At 38.0% G+C, this 20727-nt stretch overlaps 1 protein-coding gene across 2 annotated transcripts in view; it reads left to right on the top strand.

The window, feature by feature from the left end:
* The window catches only part of LOC141442402 (octopamine receptor beta-2R-like), a 293615-nt gene that overhangs the window by 211521 nt on the left and 61367 nt on the right, over window positions 1-20727 (top strand). For both annotated transcript variants that reach the window (XM_074107378.1, XM_074107377.1), the window contains exon 2: window positions 4444-4467. The gene's annotated coding sequence lies outside the window, so the exon portion shown is untranslated. The remainder of the gene's footprint in view (window positions 1-4443; window positions 4468-20727) is intronic.

Below are 20727 nucleotides of genomic sequence, written 5' to 3'. Positions count from 1 at the left end.
ACGCTTTTGGCCGGTTTTTTATGTACAATAAAGAGTTTAACAATTACAATTAAACACTATATAGCCACGTCGCGCGCGTCGCTGCCTGCGCCGCTACTCGCTCCGCTATCCGCTGGCGTCAAGTCCGTGGATTTAATAGTAGATTATTGTCGTGGCCTGGAAGTAGGCAATTGCTGGCTGAGTATGAGTATTAAGCGGACGTCGTAATACGAAGCCAGCAATTGCTATTCCAGCCGAGAATAATTATAAAGCTTTTCTCAAAATGGTAAATAATTCTGAAATAGAATAAACTTTTTCTCAAAATATATTATAAAATTTAATTTTATTCCAATATTTTCTTATGCTTTCCCGCCTTTTTTACCGACTGCCCGTAGGAGGGTTATGTTTTTCGAGCGTATGTATGTATGTATGTATGTATGTGGGTATGTATGTCCATTTCTTTGGTCCTCGCTGCAGCCTAAACGGCTGGACGGATTGTAACATATGAGGTATCATTGGATTCGTCATAACTGTCGGAGTGACATAGGGTGTATAATATTTCAATATGGCGACTGCAAAAAAAAATATGGCGGAGGAATAAAAAAATATTTTGTATTGTAACAATATGGGATTCAAATGAAAGCTAATAATTAGCCCATTCTAAATATATATGGGTTATAATACTTTTAATCTACTATTTTCACAGAAATATCAAAAAAGTATAAAATAAAAACATTAAATTTAAAAAATCAAAAACCCGACTGCCTTAAAAACTAAAAGGAAGAAAATAAGTCTTGTGGTCTAGAACTCTGTCAAGAAGCTCATTTAAGGTTCAACAGTCGGGACCCATTCAAATCGTAACCAGCTCAAAAAATCTTGGTAATGGGTCCCGACTGTTGAACCCTAAATGAGCTTCTTGATAGAGTTCTAGACCACAAGACTTAGGTATTATCTTCCTTTTAGTTTTTAAGGCAGTCGGGTTTTTGATTTTTTAAATTTAATTTTTTATTCATTAAAAATAAACTGCAGATGTATTTTTCCACCGAAAACACCACAAGCTATTTCAGACGCAATAAAAAAAGTCCGGAGTTCCAACAAAATATCTGATACCGGCCATTAGACTTATTTACTTATTAAAATTACATTTGTACCCTTACAGCTAAAGCCAAACCGGCACAAACTTTCAATACTTAAGATAATATACCTACTTGGCTGTATACGACTTGTGCCAACATTTCCATGGCCTTTTTAACTTTAAAAAAAAATGTGACTGATTACAGGCGCGCTAATTCATTATTGTCGAGCTAGCGCGCCTGCAATCTTTTTAACTTTTTAATTTTTCACTGACCATAAACTATGCACTACACCTTCTGATATATAAAGAATAATGTCATCTTTTACGGTCATTTTGAGAAAAGGTACTTTGAGGATTTCGGCGCAGAAGCATGCATGTTAAATGGTTACTATGATTAGTAGCTCTATTGTTTTATGAGGATAATTTTCTATTACAAACGGCTTTTCCTGCGCCTGCTTAAATCATTCATTCTGATCTCGTACTAAAATAAATAAATAAATATCATGGGACACTTTACACCAATTGACCTACCCGACCTAGATAAATACATACTTAAATACATATTAAACATCCAAGACCCGAGAACAAACATTCGTATTATTCATACAAATATCTGCCCCGGCCGGGAATCGAACCCAGGACCACAAGCTTCGTAGTCAGGTTCTCTAACCACTTCGACATCCGGAGCAACTTTATTTATATTTATCATGTCATTATCATAATACTTACCGTAGGTCGTCCACTGTTAGAGGCGCTCCTTTGTGAGTGAACAGATCTGTACCTACATGCTAAATTTTGTCCTAATCCATCTAGATGAAAACTAGATTCAGTGTAAAAGGAGTTAAAGAAACACTCACATACATACTTGTAATTATTGGGACCATGTGAATTTAGTAAACTTTCACAATCCAGAATTTAAATTTAATTTCTAGATATTCTAACTGCTATTTAAATTAATGTTTATCCTAGTTATCGTGTTCTTTATAACGAATGTCAAGTCTAATATAACGTCAACTTGTTCCGAATGAAACTGTATCCGTTCGTAAGGTGTCATGTAGCCTTTGTTTGTCTTCCGTGCTCTGATTTAGGGACGTAATAAAGATAATATTACATTTATTAATTCTTTCACCTTTAGATACTAGTTTAAACCCACTGATTCGCATGCGTAAACTGGTTCACTAATTTAAATATGTTGCAAAAAATCGATTGTCATACTTTCGTTTTGCATAATCACCTTGGACAGCATCATTATGTCACCGAATAACTTTTTGCATACTATCGTTTCACATAATTTTATAAAGCAGAATATTAACGTAGCATAATATTGATAGGAATAGTATTTACACGTCCGTGTAAGTATTTAGTTTGAGAACGCGTGAGATACGATTATTATATACGAGATATTTATATCGTTATATTTATGTTCGGAAAATTGACATAATAGTTAAAACATTAAAATTATTGCCTTTATTTTGGGAATTTTGTCACCAAGAATGAAATTAGTTCCAAAGTCATTATCTTGATCTTTTAAAATCGATTTTTGCTGTAAATACCTACTAAAGGTATTATTAATTAATACTGTGGTCATTAACTACTAGGACACAAGATTCACCTCCAACCATACGTGATATTAATTATTCCGAAGGTTTTTTTTTTTAACTTTTTAAATATTCGGTTTATTTGGTTATTGCGCGCTGTTCCCTCGGGAACTGTACATTTTTCGAATAAAAAGCGCCTATGTCAACTCTCGGGTCCATAAACTATCGTACGCCAAAATCTCGTCGATCCGCCATATTTCGACGCGAAAGACGGACAAATTTAAACAAACATACAAACACACATACTTTCGCATTTATTATATTAGTTTGGATTTTTGGTTAATTTTATTACAAGTTGAGAACGAGTTTAAGTAGTTAAAAACCATTTAAATAATTTATATTTTTAACCCCCGACGCAAAAAGAGGGGTGTTATAAGTTTGACCGCTATGTGTGTCTGTGTGTCTCTGTATGTCTGTCTGTGGCACCGTAACTCTTAAACGGGTGAACCGATTTCAATGCGGTTATTTTATTTGAAAGCAGGTTTTCTAGCGATGGCTCTTGGACATGTTTTATCAAAATCGGTTCAGCCATTTTTGAGATATTAAACTTTGAAGTGGCAAAGTCGGGGGTTTGCCAACTTTTTGTTGGTTAGTTTATGATATGTATGGAACATGTTGATATCCTAATTTAGGATAGAAGTGCTTTAAAGATTGGTTGTAATCGAATGGTGGATATAAGGTACCCGCAAAATTATTTTATGTAAAATTGTATGTATGTAAATAAGTAATACATACTGATTGTCGTTTACTGCATGATTGATTGGTAACAAAGTTGATTAATAAAGGTACTTACCTATTTTAACTATTATCGTGATCGTATTTATATTTTCATGGCACCATTGTCCGTTAATTCTTGTTCAATTTCGGGCGCATATCAAAATTTTAGCAAAATGTTTCTGCAATAGGCCAAAGGTGGTGGTGATCTCTTACCATCAGTAGATCCACTTGCTCGTTTGCCTTCCAGTCGTATAAAAAGAAAAAAAAAAAAAAGGTAAAAAGTGACTTATTCATGAGAAACCTAATATAATCCCGAGCAAAACAAGCTAAATTTACAATGCGTTGACTCAAAACTAAAGGAGTAAGACCCATTTTACTACCACGGACTAAGCTGCCAAAACTTTAATACGCGATTTCTCGAAAAAATGGTTTTTGAGATATGGCCGTATATCAGGCATGGGACGACTTGACACCAATTGACCAATTGACCTAGTCCCAAACTAAGCAAAGCTTGTACTATGGTTAGGTACTTAAGCCAATAAACATGCTTATATAGATAAATACATACTTAAATAATATTAAACATCCAAGACCCGAGAGCAAACATTTGTATTATTCATACAAATATTCGCCCGTCCGGCGTCCGGGTATCGAAACCGGGACCTCAAGCTTCGTAGTCAGAATCTCTAACCACTTGGCCATTCGGTCGTCAACGCTTATAATTTAAAATTAAATTTTTATTTTGTATTTTAGTTTGATTTACAATTTAAGTGCTAATATAAATTTCGCTTGCCCTCTTGCCCTCTTGTTCTGAGAGGAGGCCTGTGCCCAGCAGTGGACGTATATAGGCTGGGATGATGATGATGATAAATTTCGCTTTCGACCTAAACTACGACGAAAGCCGAAGGTTCTATTTCGATCTAGTTTTCGCCAGATACTTCCTAAAAGTATTCGATATACATTTTTGTCTGATATGTTTCAAATTCGTTAATGGAGCTATAATATGGTTAGCTATATGCTTTTCAGTTGGTCTGCTGTATGTAAATTTGTGAAAAGTGTTTTTCTTTGTTGCAGGTTGGCGAGATTTTTGTGAATGAGGTAAGAACTAAACGGAAATTTAAATTTTAGCTCGTATTTCAATACGAATAAGTTTTTGGTAAAAAAATCATTTTTAATACAAGCTTTTTTTGCTGACTGTCTTTTTTGTTGGCTGAACTTGTATTGTCACCCAAACTATATTTGCATACGAAATTTCAAGTCGATGCCATTACCCGTTGAAGAGTTCCGTCCTGTGGAGTCGATCCTGGCTGGACTATCAGGGTGTCACTACCAGATTATTGTATTGTCACGCAATTGTCATAAGTATACCAAATTTCAAGTCAATCCAACTACTAGAAGTTGGTCGAATTTAACTTGCAAGATTTGATTACAGAGAGAACAACGGGACAGGTGAAACTATATTTAAAAGCTTGTAAAAAATGGAACCTCTTTATATCACAACCATTATTAAAAGTCTGATAATCTTAATTTTTGGTCTGCCGGTCTATGTTAGTGAAATAATGAGGAAACCTGGAGTATTCAGCTTTTAATAAACATAAAATTGTACGACATTTTCTGAAAAATCTTGATAGACACTGACATGACAGCAGGAGTAAAGTTAGAGGCTGACGAGGAAAGAGGTTGCAGCAGGGCTACTACGAAGCTCGAAACTCGAAGTTCGTGTCGTGCGGTCCCTCTGACACTCATATTATTTAACACGAGAGCGAGAGAGACGGTACGATACGAACTTCGAGTTTCGAGTTTCGTAGTAGCCCTGCAGCTTTTAACAAGTAGATCATATCACGTCATTTAGTAAAATTTATAAGTACAGGATGCGTTGCGACTGTTGCGAGCAATGTGTTGCTCATGAAGCAATAAAAATGCTTCATTTAACTATCCTCGCTTTGCCGAGCTGTGTTCACTATACCTTCCACCGCCTAACTTTGCCTAAAAGTTCATTGACACGACTAGTACCACAAAAACTATAAAGATATAATTGCAATAATTGAATAGGCACTATACCGTTAAGCGATTCGAACACAATCCGGGAGTAACGTAAAGACATCGCATAAAAGACGTATCTCATAAATGCGTCAAAACTGAGTATTAAGTAATGAACTTTTAGGCAGATTTATATGGCGCGTGGTATAGAGCGGCGCTTAGCAAAGATAGGTAAATTAAGTGTTTCTATCTATGTCAAGCCACATTTCTCGCAACACATCCTAGTCTATCTCTGGTAGAAAAGCAGCCTAATATTTACAAACTTTAATTCCGTTTTACAAAGTGTTCTTTTTGAATATGTATCATAATTTCCAAATCAGTGCCGTCAAATACCCACTAATAGCTGTAATTTAAGTCTTAACAGCGGTAAATAGATAAATTTTACGCTCACGGGTCGTAGCGTAACCGTCGATCGTAACGTTTACGCCTGATGGGCTTTATCGCCGTGTGAACGGGGATGTTGGTACCAAACAGCCGTATTTCACTCGATATAATGTACTATTATTAACAGTGGTTGGCGATTCTGATGCAACTGGAGGTTAATAACCTCAGCTATGCCTGTAAAGTAGGTAAGTTAGGTTATAACCGCGACCCCGCACTGGATCGAAACGCTACCAGTAAAGGTTTTTAGTTAGGTAGGTATATTAAATATTGAACACATGTGTTTGAACGTAGAACGCAGATGTTGATCAAAACACGTACGGTTTTGAACATGAAACTACCGTGAGACTCACTCATATTAAATATAATGACCCGGATACTCACGTCTTAAATCGAGTTTAGCTCGACATGTTTCGGACTAATCCGTAGCCCTTCGTCTTCGGAGCAACGCGACTCAGCGGCTGCTGCAACACGCGCACTGCGCGCCGCCGCTCTGCTCGCGCGACTACCCGACGAAACTGACACCGCACACAACTACCCGCGTTTTCATCATCATTACAACTGTCAAATGTAGGGTAGCACACAAAACTAACAACATCGCTTTGTAAAAGTACGTTCACACACACCGATGACATGATGAGTATTTAACACCGTTTTCCAACTCGGAGCTACCGTCCAACCACTATTCCGGTTGAAATTCGGCCAACGACTAATCTCGATGGCTTCACGCACTTTCCGCCAAATTAGAATTTCGACACAAAAAATATCAACAACAGAGTTTATGCCATGCGTTATTCGACGTAAAGTTGTTATGCGACAATTTATTAGGTGAAGATGAGGTCTGGTTGAGTTCTAAACGTGTCAGTGTCGTGTGGTGGTAGTAATAGTTGAATTTATGTGATTAAAATTTGTGTGTGTTCTTATAGAGTGGAGGTTCTTACATAGACGTAACTATCATAAGGTCGTGGGTGAGCAAAGTAATTATTTCAGTTCATTTACGCCGTATGTTATAACAACGTGCGACATAAAATTTATACCACCTAAAACAGATCCGCTCAATATTAATAAAATTTAAACCTTTAGCTTCAATTACGTTTTGCCTTCGCTCGGTACAACCTAATAACTCGATAAAGAAATAAAACATCACCAAAGAAATATAATAAGTGGTGAAACGTAAAAGGCTTAGCTTGAGAAAAAAGGGAAAGTAAAAATAAAAGGCAAGCGGGAATTAAATGGGCCGAAAAAGTCAGGGAGGCGCAAATGCCGCGGTGGAGCGAAAAACATTATAATATAAAATGTGCTGAAATGTATAAAAATGTTGAACACACAATTGTTTCGGTAAAGGTTAGAGAAGTTCTTTCCATGTTTTTGTACAATCACAGATAATAATATCGTATAGAGCAGCACTTACAAATATCTGATAATAATTATTGACCTAATGACTATTGCGAATGGCGTTGCATAAGACATTTTTGACTGCTTCGCAGGAAGGGTCACCCTTGAGTAATGCTACGCTTGCAAGCCTGTCTTAAAGTCCCATGATTATTTAGACAATCGAAATTCAATATTATAAATCCGCAAGTTTCTGCGTGTGAGTGTTTCTTACTTTTAAAAGCTAAAACGGTAGAGTAGATTAAGATGAAATTTGATAAAGTACATAGTTTGACGTCTGGAATCGATTTTTATCCCGATATTCTCATGGAGTCGGAAAATAATAATGTAATATCAACTGCTAATTCCAGAGACATTAAATTGTGCACGGCTCTCTTGAAACATTCAAAAATGAGAATCACCACTTTAGTTTTAATAAAACCGACCGAAATTATGCAGAACCTGAACGATGCAAGATTCAAATGGATAACGTGAGCGAAACAGCACGTAAATACTAGTGGTTTTTAATAAATGAGTAAAAATTGCGCTTCGGTGTGACCAGTGTCAATATTAATGGTTTCGGTGTTGTGAAAAACCACACGAATATGGCTACGCCAAAAACGGCAGCAATTGCCGTTTATCGCAAACTGTTTTTACTTAATTAACTCGTGAATAGCAGGAAGCCAGAGCTTGTCAAAAGTAATTAATTTTATCATAAATAATTATCAATAAGATAACAAAAATTATCGTTTATGACTGAAAAGAGCTTATTTAATGTTATCGGTAATATTTATCAAATAAATGATAAAGCTTTAGGTTAACAAAGTAACTGCAAAATAGTCATGTCACAGTCATACTCAGTGGTTGTATTAGGTATGTACCTAGTCACGTAATTTTTGCAAGTCTTAATGAAATATTTTTGTCACAATTTTGGCTAGACATATTTTTTCCCTGTCGAAACTGTAAATGTTTCAGAAAAAATGAAATGGTCATTTTCTAGAGGTCTATAGTTTAGGTTTGTTTTGTTTTATTTGTTGTGTATTGATTCAGAGAAAACAAAGTTATGACAAACAATATATTGTTTATTGTTCAATTTGTTTACATGGCATTACGGCGAACGAATACGCCGACAACAACAGCCATGCAAGCCGATATGGACCCGTTTATATTACTTATGTATAATAACTAAACAGACGTGTATAATATATTTTTAATTTTTAATTAGCCAGGAATACAACACAATACAATACAAAGACTCTTTTCTCAAACATGACATGAAATATCGACGTTGTGTTACAAATAATAGGCCGAGAAGTATCGCGCGCGGTCACTCTAGCGGCCTGCAAAGAGATTTCATACAACCTTGCAGGCCGCTGGCCGGCAATGCGACCGTCTTTTGTTTCAACGCGCCCTCTGCGTCACGCACGCGGCTCACGCCCAGCAACAACACAGCACGCACAGCAGCACCGCCAGCAGCCACACACACAACAGGGCGACCAGACTAGCGTCCCGCCAGCTTCATTTCTTGTTTTTTTTTTATATTTTATTTCATGTAATGTTTGAGAAAAGCACTATACAAGCCTCGGCCGGAACCTGGGGTTGCCGGCCTCTACAGTAATGTACTATTATTGTACACCAGAAATAGTAAGCGATACGGAAAACAGATACACAGAGAAAAAAATACAAGGTAAGCAATAGGCGGCCAGGAATAATAAAAAGCAAAAATGAGAACGTTCAGCGCTCTTTGAGAACATTTAGAAATAAAAATACGCGTCGTTATAAAATATAGGAACATTAAAAAAAGGAATAATTTAGAGAACTTATTAATTCAGATTTTACCGCCCCATAAAAAACTCAGCGGACGAACTTTAAAAAACGCTCCAAGCGAAAACTAGGTTGGAAAATGGAAAATGTTGAAATTCTTCTTTCATTAAAATTTTGTCGGTGTAAATTTTATGAAAGCAGTTGTTTCTCTCCATTTTATTTCGCTGTTTACGCTATCCATAAATTAATTGAGAGATCTCGAAAGACTTTTTGACGTCAAAAAACTTAAGATACTTTGAGATGGTGCGAGAAAGACTGCGCCAGCTGAGGAACATTGCTGTATCATCATCATCACTGCTGAATAAAGGCCCTTAGAACGCCACAATGAACGACTACTCGCCAATTGCATCCACCGATTACCCGCAATTCTCACGATATCGTCAGCCCACCTGGTGGGAGTCCCGTCAACGCTTCATCTTCCGGTTCGTGGTCACCACTCGAGAACTTATCTCCGCCAACATTACGTACATACATACATAACATTACATTGCTGTCTATTAGTCATTATTAAGTACACTCGGGACACACACACAAAAATGATTGTGCTAAATAAACACTTGAGATATTTAATAAATCGTTAAAACAATATTAAAATTATGTTAGCAAAATATATACCTCGTTGAGTTTCTTGCCGAATTCTTCTCAACAGAGGTTTTTCAAAACGGTGGTAGATTTTTTGACATACCTAAGTCGTGCTTGTTAAGCCTAAATTAATATAGTTTTTTTTTACTTTGACTTTGTGAGGTAACTTTGGGGGCGGCAGACGTGAGCTTGCCTTTGGAATCCAAAAGCTTAATGGTTACTTGGCCTGAAATGTATATTACAGAATTATTATTATTTTTAATTTATGACGGTGGAAGCATTCTACACTTCCACTGAACAAATTCAAATTCAAATTCAAATGATTTATTCAGTAAATAGGCCGCAATGGGCACTTTTACACGTCATTTTTTAAACTACCATAATAAATTTGTACTCGTTTATTTACTGTAGTTTTTAAGTATTTTATTTGTACTTATTTTATTTTGAAAAAATTGACTTTCTGCTAAGTTTCTTGCGGCGCATTCTTCTTGTCAATGATGGTCTTTCCGAAAACGCTGGTAGTTTAAAAAATGTCGATTTCTGAAAATACCCTGACGTTCAAGGATCGGCAACCATGGATGCAAGTGTCGAGTTGTCGTTCATTGTGGCGTTCTAAGGGGCAGGCCGTTGTTCAGCAGTGGACGTGTTCCAGCTGATGATGATGACTTCGATGTTTATGAGTAAATTGAAGACTAGGATATCACGTTCGCTTACAGATCTATTCACTTACGAAAGCGCGCCCCTCCACATTTTATAATAACATTGTAGTTTTAAACGTATCCGTATGCAGCTGCCATACGACAAGTCTATGTGTGCGTAGCTCAGTCGCAAGCGTATCGTCAGTCACGCACACTGAGACGAATAAGAATACGAACGTGTAAGTAAGTACAGGGTTTACACGTGCACATTGATAATTAGCTGTGGAGGGCGCATCGCAGCGCAACAGATCTGTAGCCGCGCCAGTTTTTCGAAATACCCGAACTTGATTTTTTGTAGCATCTTATCACTCCAACATACAACAAACAAACAAAGTAACAGAACTACCAATGTCTAATTGTCTACATTTTTGTCTTGTCACTTTTTCACGCTTAAACTAATTCCTAGCTTTAGCTAAAATGCAAAATTATTGTGAAAGACTGTTTGTTTCTAAATAAATTAAAAAAAAAAAAAAAAAAAAAAAAAAAAAACGCTGTACCGATTTAGATATAATATTCGGTATGAAGACATTTCGAAATTTTGAGAACATAAGACAGTTTTATCCCGGATATTTTTGTAGTTACCACGGTCATAAACAAATTTTCCGCTGGTATTAAATACAATACAACAGTACAATACAATACACTGACTCTTTATTGTACACCAGAAATTGTAAAAGGGTAGTAGTTAAATAAGTAAATATAATTATTAGAATACCCGAAATGTTATTAAAGAGCTCATGCATAATACGAAAATAACGCCATAGAATAAGAAATGATCGTGAGAATCGACATACGTCCATCAATCGATATGATATATTTAGCTGCGTGTAGCTTGAAGTGTCAGTTTTCTAAGAAGGTTTAGTTTAGTTTAAATTTGCTCTAAATTAATTAATTAATTTAATAAATAAATAAATAATTTAAAGCCGTGGTGGCCTAGTGGTTTGACTATCGCCTCTCAAGCAGAGGGTCGTGGGTTCAAACCCCGGCTCGCACCTCTAAGTTTTCGAAATTCATGTGCGGAGTTACATTTGAAATTTACCACGAGCTTTGCAGTGAAGGAAAACATCGTGTGGAACCTGCACAAACCTGCGAAGCAATTCAATGGTGTGTGTGAAGTTCCCAATCCGCACTGGGCCGAGTGGGAACTATGGCCCAAGCCCTCTTGTTCTGAGAGGAGGCCTGTGCCCAGCAGTGGACGTATATAGGCTGGGATGATGATGATGATGAATAAAAATTTAATAATTTAATTTAATTTTGCTCTCTTTTGGTCTAAATTTGCTTTTATTTTTTTCACCCTAACTAGTAATAAAATGAACTAGAATAATTCATGTATGTCGGCAACTGATCCTTAAATCCGCCAGATCACGAAATTCTTAGGCATATCGTGAAATGGCGCCATTTCATGAATTGGCTAAGGGACATCCGCCATATCGTTCAAAACTCTCCCTTTAACGATTTGCCTAGTGACGATTAGGCAGATCATGAAATTCCTAGGCATATCATGAAACGCCGCCATATTGGTTCTGGCAATTCGCCGGCCGCTACCGCGGCACGCTCGCTTCGCTCGCTCGGCTCGTGCGTTGTGGCATAGAACAACTAATAGTACTACCGTTGTGGTCACAATTCATACTAACCACTCTTCGTTTCGCTCATCGTACTAAATTTTTCTTTTTATCGGCATATCATGATGTGCCCGGTATAGAGCTAAGAATATCGATGAATGCGTTGCTCTAATCGATCTACCGTATTGTTTCTCACGCATGCCATCGTGTAGGAATATCATGAAATGGCGCCATTTCACTATGCCTAGGAATTTCGTGATCTGGTGGATTTTACGATTGGCCGCCGACATGTATACAGATAGTTTGAGTCCCGGGAAAGGACTTACGATAGCAATAAATGATTTCTACGCGGAAGGAGTCGCGGGCAACATCTAGTTTTAACTAAAGATAAAATTGATAATGATGACAAGCGAATCAGCTCGTTGAAGTGGTAATGGGCAGGCCATTATAGCACGGAGAGCAGATCGTTGCTGGGGCCGAAAGGTTCTCGAGTGGAGACCACGGATCGGCAAACGCGGTCTAGGACGTCCACCAACGAGATGGACAGATGACCTGGTTAAAGTCGCGGGTTCACGGTGGATGCAAGCCGCTTCCAACCGAGGCAACTGGAGGTCTATGGGGGAGGCCTATTGTCCAACAGTGGACGTCCTATGGCTGATATGATGATGAATGATGACGAAAAAAGGTACTGTATAGTTTAGTTCCTGCCATACTCATGGGCAGTGTTGATAATTTCCCATCAGATGAACCGCTTACTTGTTTCCTCCCTCTCATAATAAAGTAAAATTCTTGTCTCAAAAGGTTGACAACCCCTGGTATAGAGGGTTAAACAAAACCCGCATTGCTGCGCATTGGATGTCCCGGCCACAGATATATTACCGAGATAGACTTTACATTAGACCGTATTGGGTATGATATTATGCTGGCACTTCGCTCGGTATATTCACTGAAGTATTTGCGTGTGCAAAAGATGTTGCACTGTTCCATTTCTAGTATTAGCGATGGAGATTGTCAATAGCGCAACGCGAATAATAATAATTTTGCAGGTGGTAGGACCTTGTGCAAGGTCCGCCCGGATTGCTACCACCATCTTGCTCGTTAATCCTGCCGTAAAGCAGCAGTGCTTGCACTGTTGTGTTTCGGCGTGGAGAGTAAGACTAGCCGGTGAAATTACTGGCACTTGAGGTATCCCATCTTAGGCCTCTAGGTTGGCAACGCATCTGCAATCCCCTGGTGTCGCAGGTGTTTATGGGCGGTGGTGATCTCTTACCACCAGGAGACCCACTTGCTCGTTTGCCATCCAGTAGAATTAAAATAAAATAAAAACTAAGGGCTTTAATGAGTCGATGTTCGTAATTCTAGTAGGTACCGCCCGTGCGACATACAATGTTTTTCATCACATTTGCGAGTAAATTTTATTTTATTATTATCTATTTATTTATTTCTTCCAATATTGGCGATAACTTAGGCTGCGCTGCGCTCTTGGCAGCGCCGCCCTCCCCCTCCCCTACCTCAGCATGTGCCTGAGCCGCGTGTGCATGTGTTCCTGCTGCTACGCCATGCGCAGCAGCGCGCGCAGCAGCATCAGTATGGACTACGGACATTTACTCATTTACCGACCTTGGGCTTCATGACAAGAAAATTTGTACGCGCAATGACTCATTTACCGACCACGGGTTTCATGACAAGCACATTAAGGTCGAGGGTTTTATTTGGGGGTTGCAATCAAGGTAGCCTTCATGTTTGACACTGTTTACGAGCAAGTGTGATGAAAAAAACTATTTAATACGAGAGCGAAAGAGAAGGGATGGACAGGCTTATGAAAGCTTGCGATATGGCTATCACGCGTCAGCTATACATACAGTTTGTAGTCTCAGTAGTCTCTCGCGCGCCACACATTTAGATCTAATATGGTCCCCGTTAGCAATAAACGGAGTCATATTGCAAGACAATCTATCATTTAGAGTATACCTGAAGACTAGAAACTCTGCTAAAATTCATATGATGGCTGAATTGACTAGCTCTAATCTCAACTCGAACTTTGACAGGCATACAGTTAAAAGAAAAGCTACAATATTTACTAAGGAAGATAATTATTAGCTACATACATGTCAGATCTACCTAAGCCAATCTGACCAAGCATGTATTGTTATTATGAGAACCCTATACAGTGAAGTGCAAAAATAAGTATATATTCGAACCACTCAAAAATATGTTACTGCGGCCTTATTGCGTCGGAATTAGAGTCGGTGGTACATATTTTTGAAACTTATAATAAGTTCATATTTTTCCACTTGACTGCTCCGCCTCGGAGCGTGTCATGTAGTAACACATATGACGAGACGCACCACTTTACTTATTTATTAATAATCATCGCAGCCCATATACGTCCCACTGCTGGGCACAGGCCTCCTCTCAGAACAAGAGGGCTTGGGCTATAGTTCCCACGCGGGCCCAGTGCGGATTGGGAACTTCGCACGCACCATTGAATCGATTCGCAGGTTTGTGCAGGTTTCCTCACGATGTTTTCCTTCACCGCAAAGCTCGTGGTAAATTTCAAATGTAATTCCGCACTTGAATTTCGAAAAACTCAGAGGTGCGAGCCGGGGTTCGAACCCACGACCCTCTGCTTGAGAGGCTATAGGTCAAACCACTAGGCCACCACGGCTTTATTTATTTATATGTCAATAAAAAAAACAGCATTACAGTTAAAATCAATGCGCTGTAAAATTCAGTTTATACAAAAAATACAAGAAAGACAAGAGATTTTTGGAAGTCTTCTTCATCGCTACCCTAAAACGACGGAACACCACACCCTCAGGCCAGAAGTCGGAGTGCAAGAACATCTGCTGGTGCTTGGCAGGCAATTGGAGTCTAAAGTAGGTACGCTTACACGGGCAACAAAAATTGCTCAATTATGAGCAATGATGGTCGATTGCGACATGACAAAATATCAAGCAATTTACGGCAGCGGACATAAGCGTCAATTTGGAAAAATATTTAGCAACTACAATATTGAGCGATATGGAGCAACTCCAAGAAACTAGGCAATACTTTCATACACGAGCAATTCAGTTGACGAGATAGAAAACAATATTCGGCAATTCGTATCAGCGACATAGAGCAATATGGAATATATGGAACAATTAGAAGCAATATTGCCGAAACAATAGCCGCATCTTTTTGAAATTGCTGCATATCGCTCCACTGATTACTCCAGATTGATCTATTCGTGTTGCCGAGCAATTATTGCTCTAAAAATTGCCCGTGTAAGCGCACCATTACGGCCTGTTTCACCACTTTGTCGAAAAGTAATCCTGTCGTTGTTTGTTCGGACAAAACAAACAGAGACGGCATCACTGATATCCGTCACTTGAAGTTAGTCGGCAAGTTCTTATGGTGCGTCAACCTATTTTGAACTTGTTTCAATGAAGTATAGATGCATACGAACCGACACATAACAAACAGATTGTTGAGTCTGTGTGACAGGGTTTCGATTACTCTATGTTCAATTGCATTATCTGTCCCGACAGTATGTCTGTAAACCAACACATTTTAAATTACTAGCGTGAACGGATGGCCCTGGCGCAATTTATACTTGATATTGTACTGGATACAGGAAAAGGAAACATTTTAAAATACGAACGTTGAAAACTGTATGCTTTTGGTGCCAGTATATTTGATATTTATTTCAAAGCTGTATTGTACTGCAAGATAGCACTTAGGTACAATATTCTGTTCACTACTTTACTTAAGTTCAGTAGTAAATAGTACATTGTGTCTTAAGGGCGGTAAATTAGGGATAACGAATGAGAATAGTACTTTATAGTTATATTTGTGAAAAAAAAAACGATACCGCTGGCGCAGCTCGCGGCCCGCGTCAACAGCAGCAACTTCTGTTGTTGTTTGGCTGGCAGGCTAGTTGTGTTGCTTTGAAGATGATCTCTGGTTGAGTTCAAAACGCGTCAGTGTAATTATAGCACAGAATATATAATAGTACTAACGTACAGAATGGCCACGCTCCGCCCCGCACCGGTTCGAGTTACCCCACCCCTCAAGCGCAGATTGCAGGAAAACCGCAGGAAAGCAGTCGGGTGCGCGACGCGATGTATGTCGGCCGTACGGCACTAAGTTCGGGAGTAATCATTTTGCGAAATCGTAACGGTACCCTACCTACTTACTTTTTCTAAATAAATAGTGATATCTGAAATTAACGCGATTAATACATGAAATAACTACCTACCGAATGATTCTTTTAAGTTTGTAGACGTATATCTATTGTAATTGAAAATAATAATGCTTAAATACGCAAACAGACACATTTTAAGTAGGTTTAAAATAAATCGAGGATATTCTGGCAGAACCGGATAAGTGCACAATATTTATTTTTTATACGGTTTTGCTAGATAAATAAAGCAGAAAACATTGAGTAAGCCTATGTCTACCCCACTTGATACGTTTGAATAAAAATTTTTTTTGAAAACTTACAATTTGGCGCTAAAAAACCGCCATTTTGATTTTTTAAGAATTAAATGTACCCAGTATCACTCGCGTCATTAAGACGAATCCAATGACGTATTATTTATCAAAATCGGGTAGGCCGTTGACTAGTCCAGAGAGGACATAGAAATAGACATTCATACATACTTATACATACATACGCGTCAAACACATAACCCTCCTTCTTCGCAGTCGGGTAAAAAAATGATCCGCTGCTTTTGATGCTGACTGTACCTAACTATAATGAGAATTCCTTGACAAGCCAATTCCTCTAAACCTGTGTTAAAGCCAATCCTACGGAGTAGATCATGTTTTTCAGCCAGATAAACACTTCAGCATTAAATTATTAGATCCACTTCACCTCAACAATTTACGAGCTCCATAGAAATAGAGAACAACAAATAAACGACCAAACCAAAGATTTAGTTGGCGTTGAGATAGCAGTGTTCGTATTCGGTGATACTTCGGCCAGAGAGTTTTTATGAGAGAGTTAAGAGCGTTTATTCCTGCTGAGCTGGCAACGTTGCCTTTTTTGTTAGTTTTTCTCGATAATTCCATAAAAAAATAATGAAAACTAAAAATGTTTTCTGATAGAACACTTATTAATATATAAGTTAATGCGTCTACTCCAATAATTATCCGTGATAGACTTTTATATTCCTTAAAAGCGAATTAATGTTTATGACCGGTTTGCCAACTCAGCAGGAATAAACGCTCTTAAAACAATGAACCTTTTATTGTCGTACACATTGCACCGTATCATACCATGACCGTTATAGCAACGTTTCAGGCAAAAATATATTCTTTGTATCGAAGACTCCTCGAATGGAGACCACGGACGGGAAAACGTAGTGGCGTCCTGAGGCACGGTGGACGGACGACCTTAAGAGAGTCGCTGGCGGCGGATGGATGCGAGGGGCCGAAGAGTGTTGTGGCGTGCCATGGAAGATGCCTATGTCCAGCAGTGGACTGCAGTAGACTGATGATGATGATGATGATGATGATGATGATGATGATGATGATGATGATGATGATGATGATGATGATGATGATCGAAAAGTATGAGACTATGTCCACTAGCATGTTTCGTATCCAGCCGTTGCCATATGGTGTATACTTTGGACATTCCGTTTGACTCTACACTATTCAAAAGGCTACGTCAATATGATAGGGGAATTATTGAAAGATAACAGTCACACTCAATCAGAGAAATTGTGGTAACATTTGATGTCCAATATTATTTAAAAGATCAATTTAATGATTAGTTAGGTACTTATTCAATGCGGGAATATTAAAATATCACAAATCCCCGAATCCCCAATACACCAAATAAATAAAAGTAAACATAATCGATACACAAAAAATAAATTAGAAAGCAAAAATAATCATCGATTAGTATAAAATGGGCCCCACGGCACAATGTTGCGGCGCCACAATTCTGTTTTTCAGTGGGACTCATTTAAAATTAACACACTTAAAATACATTGGACCTAATATTTTTGTTTGTTTCTAACAGGCCTATGCTCTGCTGCACTGGGTCATATGTAGGACGAAATTATTAATCTAACACCAGTCCTCCGATAAAATACTTTTATTTTCATTGCAAACTTTCTCATTTCACCTCTTTGCAAAAACTATTGACTTTATGTAGGATAAGTGTTAAAGTTAGATTTTCTTTTTTTTTGTTCGTGTCGTAAAATATTTGCTGAAGAAGTTTTATCTTTTCGATATAGAAACTTCCAGTTTATATTTGCTTTGTAAGACGATATTGGAAGTGGAAATAAAGCGTAAAAAATCTTTTATATTTAGGTAGGTAAATCAACAATTTCGTGTTATTTTTTTGAACTACGCACAATATTATTTTAGTTATGGTGGCCTTGTGGTTTTACCAATAGCCTCTGCAACCGAGAATCGTGGGACCAAAACCGGACTCGCACCTCTGAATTTTCCGAAATTCATGTGCAAAATCACATTAAAATTTGACATTTACCACGATCTTTACGGTTAAGGAAAACATCGTTAGGAAACCTGCACATATGCGAACAATTCAATGGTGTATGTGAAGTTCCCAAACTACAGTGGGCCCGCGTGGGAACTTTCCCTTTCCTTCTGAGAGGCCTGTGCCCAGCAGTGGGACGTATTATGTCTGAGATGATGATGATGGTTTATTTATCTTTGATCTTTTACTTTTGATTGAAAATAAACGAACTTTTGTGCACATAAGCGTCGTAAGAGTTGCGGGTAACAGGTCCATGCAAGTGGCGAGTTGCCGTTCATTGTGGCGTTCTAAGGGGGAGGCCTTTGTTCAGCAGTGGACGTCTTCCGGTTGATGATGATGATGATGATGATGATGATACACATCTCGATGTTATTATTATTATTATTTTCCCTCCATCTAATGTATTTTTATGTGTATCGATGTGTAAATAAATGTTTCTCTCTCTCTCACATAAGCGTATTTAAAAGCCTTCCCAAAGTAACGTTTCGATTGATCAAACGAATCCTACTAAACATGTATTATAAATGCCAAAGTTTGTGAGATGTTTGTTACTTCTTCACGCTGATAAGGCTGGTCGGATTTAGATAAAATTTGGCAAAAAGTTTGTTTATAACCTGGAATAAAACATATAATACTTTTTATCTCGATATTCCCACGGGATAGGGATAAATCTCTATTTAACAACCGATGGGCTTATAGTAATGAAATTTGGTATGTAGGTAGCTGGACGTCTGGAATACATGATCTAATTTTTATTCCGATGTTTTCCAAGGGATAGGGATGAAATCTCGAAATAACGACCGCTGAGTTGAGTTTTAATGTAACGTCAGTGAAAACTACGATGTAATTTTATATAACTCCCACGGAAATTTAATAAAATTCCGGAATTTTAATTCAACTGCTGTATCTAATGATTTACGCGTGCGAAGCCGCGGGTAAACGCGGGTGTTTAATAAACATAAGCTAAACAAGCGTTTAAGAAGGGGTTAATCTATCAATTGTTTAACTGGCACGACGTTACGAAACTAATTAAACATAGCGGCGCTCAGAATGTTAGATTTAATTAAAACAATGTTAACATTGGAATGTTGTTTTGGGTTCTCAGAGTATACCTACCAAAGGTAATGTTCATATTTATAGACCTTACATAAAGTGAATTGTTGACATTTTATAAAATAAGTATCTTATGTATGTACGGCGTTGCCTATGTGGAAACAAAAAACCAGCGAAGTAATTAGACTCGCGTACCGAAGGTTTAATTCCTTGCTAGTTATATTCATCATCCCAGCCAATATACGTCCCACTGCTGGGACAGGCCTCCTCACAGAACAAGAGGGCTTGGGCCATAGCTCCCACGCGGGCCCAGTACGGATCGGGAACTTCACACGCACCATTGAATTGCTTCGCAGGTTTGTGCAGGTTTCCTCACGATGTTTTCCTTCACCGCAAAGCTCGTGGTAAATTTCAAATGTAATTCCGCACATGAATTTCGAAAAACTCAGAGGTGCGGTCAAACCACTAGGCCACCACGGCTTCGGCTTCGGATAGTTATATTATAGCTCTTAAATTTACGAAAAACAAACATTTTATCATGATTAGTTTATTTTTTTATTATTTTTTTGTTTGTATTTTCGATATGGTTTCACGGGATACCCGTAAAAGTAACAAATTTGGATTGAAAATACAAACTGAAATATAGATGCATGATATTTGCATAGTATTTCAGTTTGTATTTTCAATTTAGGTTTTACGGGATGACAGTAAAAGTAAAAATTTGGAATTGAAATAAAAAATACAAAAAGATTCCAAATAACCAATCTTAACAAATTTGGAGTTGAAATAAAAAATACAAAAAGACTCAAAAAAAACCAATCATAATTTGATTGCTTAGTAGCGACATCTCTTGTCTGGGTGAGCGGTTGGTTCCGAAAGAGTGTTACGTCTGTTGACGCAACATAGATGTCGCTAGTGCTGCTGCTTAAGTAGCAAAGTAGAAATAAGCAACCTGAGACTGAGATATGTACTTATGCATGGGAAAAATACGTGTCTAGATTCCTGTCCAGCAGTGGTGTAGGGGTTATAGCACGCAGCACGGAATGCTGAGCACCTGGGTTCGATTCCCAGTGCTGGTCCTCTTTTTCTGTGCATCCATGTCTCAGTTTGTATTTTCGAAACATTTTATCGCCGCACATGAAATTTATTATTTGGACGGAACCCATTTTATCCACAAAACAGCCCATTATCTACTCAAACAGTATTCCTAATTACATTTTTCCATGCGCTCCTCAATTAAAAGTATTTGTATACCATTAACAATGGCATTCAGACGCGATGGTTCACCCAAAATTACTACAACGCTAAAGTTATCAAAAAGCCATTAGTTAGTTCTGCCGAGCGTGGA

The sequence above is a fragment of the Choristoneura fumiferana genome, chromosome 25 (genome assembly GCF_025370935.1).
Source record: "Choristoneura fumiferana chromosome 25, NRCan_CFum_1, whole genome shotgun sequence".
NCBI lineage: Eukaryota > Metazoa > Arthropoda > Insecta > Lepidoptera > Tortricidae > Choristoneura > Choristoneura fumiferana.
This window is presented reverse-complemented; position numbering and strand designations above follow the sequence as displayed.